The 8062-nt window shown below is 39.8% G+C and overlaps 2 pseudogenes; both read left to right on the forward strand.

Annotated features, from left to right (window-relative positions):
• The first annotated feature begins 1381 nt into the window (after positions 1-1381).
• Positions 1382-4831, forward strand: LOC148018723 (protein NARROW LEAF 1-like; annotated as a pseudogene).
• A 1-nt stretch (position 4832) lies between these two features.
• Positions 4833-6280, forward strand: LOC148018724 (pyrophosphate-energized vacuolar membrane proton pump 1 pseudogene; annotated as a pseudogene).
• Positions 6281-8062: the final 1782 nt, after the last annotated feature.

The following is an 8062-nucleotide window of genomic DNA, read 5'->3' on the forward strand; positions in this document are numbered from 1 at the left end:
TTAGTCTAAGGGAAATGTTATCTTATGGGGTTGGTGCTTCAACAATTTAATTTTATAAATTGATGAAGTAAAAGAAGCAACAAGAGTTCATCACTATGATAGATGATCAAGGAGGAATTGTGGAATTTCTGTAGGGATGTTTCAATGTCTTTAGAATGTATTTGTAAATGGTCTATGCTTAGGTCCATTTGAGGTAAAGAGGTCGATGTGAAAGGGTGTCTCATTGCCCCATTACTCTTTTCCACCATAATCACCAACCCTTTACTTAGGAATTTGGATTTGAAAAGTAATTTGGATTTGAAGGTGCAACATGGAGTAAGCAAGGGGCTTCCTATACCATTAAGAAAACACTTGGTCTCCCAATTCTTTGCCAATAATAACTAACCAATATTGTGCAAGTAGAGAAGCAACTAGTAGATGTAGTTGATGAAAGTGTATGAAAGTTTTCTAGAGCTACCTAGGGTTGTAACTAATGTGAGCAAAAGAAAGTTTATTTACCCAGGATTGAATGAGTTAGCAAAGTTGCTAAGGGAGCTAGGCTTCCAAGTAGCATAATTGAAGCTGTAGTTGCTTGATTCTAAATAATTTGGGTGATTTCAAGATTTCTAGCATTAGACCTTAATTACTGAGCATATGATGGAGGAATTTATTTGATTATCTTGTACATTATGTATGCTATGATTCAAGTAACATGCAATAGTGACTAGAAATTCATGCACATGAAAGTCCTAATTTTGGCATTATGAATCCAGTGAGATTAATGAAGGTTGAAGATCCATAGCCTAGCTATCTAGTACACTCCTCAGCCTATCCTCTTGAGAAGCTTGGTACAAGTAGGTTGTGCGGTAATCCTCTTGAGTAGCTTGGTACAAGTAAGTTGTTTTGGGTTTCAATAGGCATCCATCTTAAGTAGCAGCTATGCCCTAGAATCTCATGTCAAGAAGCATATTAGACTCAACTTGGGAGTGTATTGTGGTGGTGGTCATGTACCTAAATACCAATCAATTATTTGACATCATTTCAATGCATATATTCTATCTTACCAATTTGAGCAACACTCTGATTGGCAATGTTCCAAAGTGGCTGGGTGTTTTGCATAAACTCTAGGGTCTAAACATATGTTTCAATAGGATTGAAGGTGAAAAAACAAACTACTGAAATATATTAAAGCAAGAGAAATACTGAATGACATTGATCAACCTAGCTATAACATACTAGATGCTTGCCTAGGTGTCATAGCAGTTCAAAGCAAGCAGCTCTTCATCTGCTAGTCGTTGAGACTCAACCCGTAGCATAATCGTCGACAACCATGGAGGTATGCACAACTACTATCCCTACGACAGCTTGCCCCATCTGCTTGTAAATTTTTCAAATTCCCTACGACCGGTCTGCATAAGGAGGTTGAAGAGTGAAGGCATTGGGTCCTCCACAATTGAATACAGAGATCGAACTTGACCTTGTCTGGCGTCCCGCAGGTAGGGCATCTCACTGATTTCTCCACTGTTGCCATCTTCTTGAAGTGCTTTCGGAGTCGGTCCTGGACCTCTGGCACTAGGTGATTGAAAGACATATACTTCTCCGGCAGCCTAAAGCTGCGCATGATCAAATTCACCAGTAGACCCAGCTCATTCATGTCTCTGCTAGGTTTTCTCTATCCATCAGTGCAAACGTTGCGCACACATAGAAATCTGTGATCGAGGACAAGGGCGAGGAGAGAACAGAGCTGACCTTCGATGGTGGGCACCCTTGTGCGAGGCAGCAGGTAGCCTTGGGACATGAAATTGTTGTGCTCCTTCTTACTCTGGCAATCATCATCATTACCTGCTCTCTCTCCTGATGATTTCACAGCATCAATGGAGGTGTAAGGGCTCAAGGCCTTTGGCTCTTCCATGATTGTCCCCAACCCTTCTGCGAGGATGCTGTCTATCCTTCGGATTGAATGAGTCTTGCCGTTCTGGGCAAGGAGGCAGGGCAGGGACAACAGGCCTGCTGTCTTTCTGATGATGACCATGTCTTCTTGATGGAGAACCCAAAACAGAAAAAACCAAAAATATGAGGTGATTCAAACGCAATTCATCGAATATCACATGTGCCCAGAAGGCGGGTCTTTCTACAGATGACAAGGAAACCCTCTTTATTTTGAAATTTGTTATTAATAGATTCATAGCAAATCCCGCCCTTATCTGTGCAGTGTGCGCTTGATTAACAAAAGGCCAAGACAACCCAAAGTGATATTTTGGCATTTACTTCTCTTGAATTACCTGTTTTCTTGAATTACCTTTGTTTGAGACATCAAATGCTGTTCTTGCAGGCCTTTTGAGGAGATCGACATCTCAAAGATTCATCATTCATGGGTTTGTTGTTCCTCTTCACCTGTATCAAAGAGTTCAGCACTAGATCATGATTATTCCATGTCATTTGGGAACTCTAGTCATCTTCTTGGAGAAGATGGTCCTACATTGCAAGCATTGGCGTCTGGTGCTCATCACCATTTGGAAGGTAGTGCTGGTTATTTCCTATGGCCTCCTGCATATAGGCCTCATGTAAGAGCAGAAGAAAGGAAAAGATTCTTTTTTGTTCTACAAAAGGATCTAAACTCAGACATAAGTGAAAGGGTGCCCAATGGCAGGCAAGCTTCGATACTTCTGGATATCATGACTATCCGAGCATATCATAGCAAGCGCCTATGCAGAGTCAGCCTTGGAACAACAGTGAGATTCCGCAGAAGGCAGGGGCATTTAACAAGTACTCCTGCAATCATTGTGTTTGTAGCTCGGAAGGTTCATAAAGCATGGCTTCAAGAGTGCATGAGGCTTCCAACTTATCTTGAGGTGAAGGAAGTTGCCTCTAAAACCCATGGCATGTGGTTTTATGGCCTCTAATTCTGTGATCAAGTTTAAGCAATAACTGCCTAGATTGCCTATACATGAGAAGCATTATGATGTCAACTAAAGATCCAGAGGTAATACTAGTTTCAATGTAGTGGACTTCTTGCTTAACTTCATGGTCCCTTTTTCAGAGAAGTTTCCTTGCCTGGTTTTCCATGAGTAATGTGCAGGAGAAAAGTCCAGTTTTGTAAAAGTGTTGAATCATTATCTAAGTTGGCAAGCTGACACAGAAATATTATAGTTATACCCATTTGGATGATTTTAGGGACCAGCTGGAGGCATATGGTGTGATGTTGATGTGGTAGAGTTCTCTTATTTTGGTATTCTAGCCGCAACCCCTAAGCAAGAGGTATACACAGAGCTGGCTGAAGGTTTAAGGGGCAATGACCCATCCATTGGTCCAGGATCTCATGTAAAAAGCCAATGAATAACTTCAAAGTTTGAATACAAATTGCTCGTCTTGAAATTTAGTCATTCTATAATTTTACGTTTGTTTTGGAGGTGTGCATCTTACAACCAAGTTTCTAAAATGTCTCAAGGATCAGTTGCATAGCCTTAGAGCATGGTCATAATCTGGATGTGTCTACTCTTTTGATGTCATGCTTGTGGTCTTAGTTCAATTTTCGGATCAACTGTAGGCCCTTTTATGTAATCAAGATTGATGTCTTATATTGATCTAACAAACTGTTTAGTATTTTTTATTTAATTGAGTTGTATAAACTATCAAATGAGGGCATTTGATGCATTATGATAGTGTACAATTTAGTGGCAGATTGATATGTCTACATTGATATTCGAGGGGCATCACTCTCGAATCTATCATCATTTTGTTTACCGATATACTCAATTGCAGCATGATGATGTACATATTTGTGTATAGAAAATAGAAATGACCATCACATGTGTTTCTGTGTTTTTGGTGTCATTAGATGTTTTCCGCACATTTTTCCCCTCCTTTCCATAAACTTTGAGAAATGCTGAGAGTGTGTACATGCTTCATCATATATCAATTAAACAACTGATGGTGTTTTTTACACTGTAGAGGTGAAGATTGGTAGATTTTTAGTTGCAATATATGTAAATAATTGTTGCATCATTACTAGTTTGACAATTCTGATACGTTTCTCTCTCTGGTGAATTTCACACGTTGCAAGTCAGGAGACATTTGGTACACTTGGAGCCATAGTACAGAGTAGGACATGGACTTGTCAGGTTGGGTTTCTGACAAATCGACATGTTGCAGTTGATTTGGACTACCCCAACCAGAAGATGTTCCATCCACTGCCTCCAAATATTGGACCTGGTGTTTATTTGGGTGCAGTGGAAAGGGCAACGTCTTTTATTACAAATGAGCAGTGGTATGGCATTTTTACAAGTGTGAATCTAGGTTTCCATCTTTGCTACTTTTTTTTGAGCTGTCTGCCGTTAAGGCATTCTTTATTGTCCATTTTATAAACTTCTCTGTGAGTTGAAAGAAGAATTCTGGTTTCCGTTTCTTGATATAACAATATTGATACTTGATGATGTTTGTTCATGGTGCAGAGACATTTGTGTGAGTTGATGGTGCTTTCATTCCATTCGAGGATAATTTTGATGTCTCCAAAGTCACAACTACTATCAAAGGGGTAGGTGAGATGGGAGATGTTATAACTATTGACTTGCAAGAAAGCATTAATAGCATCGTGGGGAGGAGGGTAATAAAAGTTGGCAGAAGCTCAGGGCTAACAGAAGGAAGCATCATGGCATATGCCTTTGAGTACGATGACGAGAAGGGCAATTACTTTTTCACTGATTTCCTGATTGTGGGAGAGAACCAGCAGGCATTTGACATGCAGGGAGACAGTGGCAGCTTGGTACTGATGCTTGAGAAAGGCAAGAAAAAGCCTAGCCCTGTGGGAATAATATGGGGAGGCACAGCAAATCGTGGGTGCCTGAAACTTTAGAATGGAGATGCACTTGTGAATTTGACAAGTTCACTGGACCCACAGTCACAACATCTCATTAGATTGTGACGAGGAGGATAGATTGGATGAGGAACCAGATGCAACAGCTATTAGGAAATGCGCTGAAATTCAACAAGCCATATCCATAGGAGCCACATCGTTTTTGTTGACAAAGTACAAGTATTTGGTTTATTTCATGGGCATATTTGCTACTGTCATTTTCTTGTTCCTGGGATCTGTGAAGGGGTTCACTAAGCCCCAGCCTTGTAGATACGATCCAAAGTAGGAATGTGCCCCAGCTCTCTTTACAACGATTTTCACTACAGTTGCATTTATATTGGGAGCTTTGACGTCCATAGTGTCGGGATTTTTGGGCATGATGATCGCAACATATGCGAATGCTCGCACAACTTTGGAAGCCAGAAAAGGGATAGGCAAAGTATTCAAAATTGCCTTCCAATCAGGTTCGGTGATGGGTTTCTTACTTGCTGCTAATGGCCTCATAGCTTTATACATCACTATAAAATTGTTCCATCTTTATTACAAGGATGATTGGGAGGGCCTTTTTGAGTCCATCACTGGCTATGGGCTTGGATGCTCATCCGTGGCTCTATTTGAAAGGGTTGGAGGTTGAATCTATACCAAAACTGCGGATGTTGGAGCAGATCTTGTTGGAAAAGTAGAAAAGAATATCCCAGAGGACGATCCGCAAAATCCAGCGATCATTGCTGACAATGTGGGTGATAATGTGGGAGATATTGTTGGAATGGGTTTAGATTTGTTTGGCTCCTTTGCTGAAGCTTCTTGCACAGCTCTTGTTGTGGCTTCCATGTCATCATTTGGCACAAATCATGACTTCACTGCTATGTGCTTCCCTCTACTCATTAGCTCTATGGGCATTGTGGTGTGCCTCATCACAACCTTGTTCGCAATTGATGTGTTCGAGATCTCAAATCTAAGGGATATTGAATCTACACTGAAGAGACAGTTGTGCTGATATCCACCAACTTAATGACATTCGGTGCAGCTTTTGTTTGTTGGCTGGCACTACCATCCACGTTTTACATATATGATCCTAACGGTGGTGCAAAGATGGTTCAAAACTGGAAACTATTTTTTTGCGTTGGAGTAGGGCTTTGGGCAGGGTTGGTAATTGGCTATGTTATAGAGTATTTCACCGGCAATACATACAGACTAGTCTAGGATGTTGCTAATTCTTGCAGGACACGAGCTGCTACCAATGTCATCTTTGGTTTGGCACTTGGCTACAAGTCTGTAATTGTTCCAATATTTGCTATTGCTGTTGCCATCTATGTCAGCAATACCCTAGCAGCCATGTACGGGATCACAGTTGTAGCTCTTGGAATGCTTTGTACCATTTCCACCTATCTAGCCATAGATGCATATGGTCCCATAAGTTATAATGCTGGTATCGCAACCGGTCTCTAGATGACCATGATACTTCTTACACATCTCTCCACAAGAAGCGCAGCCGCAATATAGACTATCAGGCCGCGAAGGCTTTCAAGATGGACAAATTCCTCAACCATAGGACTTCTTCAAAGTCCAGCTTGCAGCATCAACAGCCCCCAGTTGACAGCACTCCGCTCTCCGAATTGGTCTCCGTGATCCGCACTTTGGGGGAGCGCTTTCTTAGATTAGAAGAGATGAAACTACAGATGCAGAGAGAGTCTGAGCAATTTCGTGATGATCTGGAGGCCAGGCGTACAAAGATGTTGCTAGAGTCCCAGAAGCAGATTGCTAAGATGCTTGCTTGGGCTTTGAGCAGCAGTAAGAAAACTGATGAGCTCTTGCTAATGATTGTCGGTATTTTGTTCATCATTTGATTATTCTAAATGTTTCTTTCATCCACCTGATTTTTGACTCTGCATGCTATGTTTCATATCATTTCATCTATATTATAGCTAATGCGTTGAAATTATTCCACTCTTTATTTATAAGAAATGTTTCGAGCTGATGGGATGATATTTCATTTCATTCTTATTCTAGCCATGTTGAAATGTTCCAGGTGATGTTTTATTATTATTCCAGCTGTTGAGTTGCTCTAGCTGATGTTTCATTGTTTCCAGTTGTTGCTTGTCTATTTTCAGTTGATTCGTCTGTTCAAGCTTATGTTTATTCTACTTGATGTTTTATCTATTCTAGCTAAGGAGCTGATGTTGTAGCTAATGTGTGCTCACTTGATGCACTTCTGGGGTTCCACTTCCGCTGTCTCGTGTCTCTCTTCTCTTCTCTCTTCCTCCGTTCCTCGTCTCCCTCGCACACTGTTCAACAGGAAGTCTGTAAGATGCTTCAAACTAGAAGGAGAAGTTGGTGAGCCCATAAAAGTATGAACAATGAATTCCTTGTTTTCACCTGCTCAATTTACTATCAGATGGTGTAAAGAACAGGGCAAGAAAGGTATGCATGTTTTGATGTTTTGATGTTTTGCAAATGTCTCTTATGTTTCTAAACTTTGGTTTATTATGTGTACATAAAGGTAACAAAATCACAAATGATGGTACAAGAGATAATGGAACAATGAAAGCTAAGGAGGTCATTGGCCCTAATGTCTCTTCAAATCACGATACAGGTATATGTCTTTATTTCTACTAAACTTTGAAAATTAAAATTTGTACATATTTTACATCTTGCTTTATTAGGTGATTCATTTTGAGATTAACTAGCGTTAATTAGTCTCTTTGTCTAATTTAAAATGTTCATAGTTATTCATATTTTTAAACTCTGAGTAATTGTGTGTATATATATAAATATAGATTAAAGAACAACAAAAGGTGGGAAAAGAGGTAATGTAAGAAAGGGAGATCAGGAGGTTACTTGCAATAATGTTTCTTCAAGTCAAGATGCAGGTACCAACTTTAAGGATCAAAAACTTGTACAAATTTGTGACCCAAATTGATACAAAATATCTAATTACTTTCTTTTGTGTTATTGAAATTTTTCATAACCTTGCATTATCATGAGGTTTGGTTAACTCTATGTATATATAGGTAAACAAGTTACTAAAGATGACACAAGACACAATGCAAGAAAGGAAGACATTGAGATTGCTTGACTTAACACTTCTTCAAGCCAAGAATCAGGTATTACCAACTTTCTTATGTTGATAATGAGTCATTTTTTGAAATGGTTATACTAACTAATGATATTTGATCACTTGAGTATCAATAGGAGTGATACGCATACCATCATATGATGATATCTATCGGC

The sequence above is a fragment of the Lygodium microphyllum genome, chromosome 20, assembly GCF_053477565.2.
Source record: "Lygodium microphyllum isolate KBCC chromosome 20, Lygodium_microphyllum_v1.1.10, whole genome shotgun sequence".
Taxonomy (NCBI): Eukaryota; Viridiplantae; Streptophyta; class Polypodiopsida; order Schizaeales; family Lygodiaceae; genus Lygodium; species Lygodium microphyllum.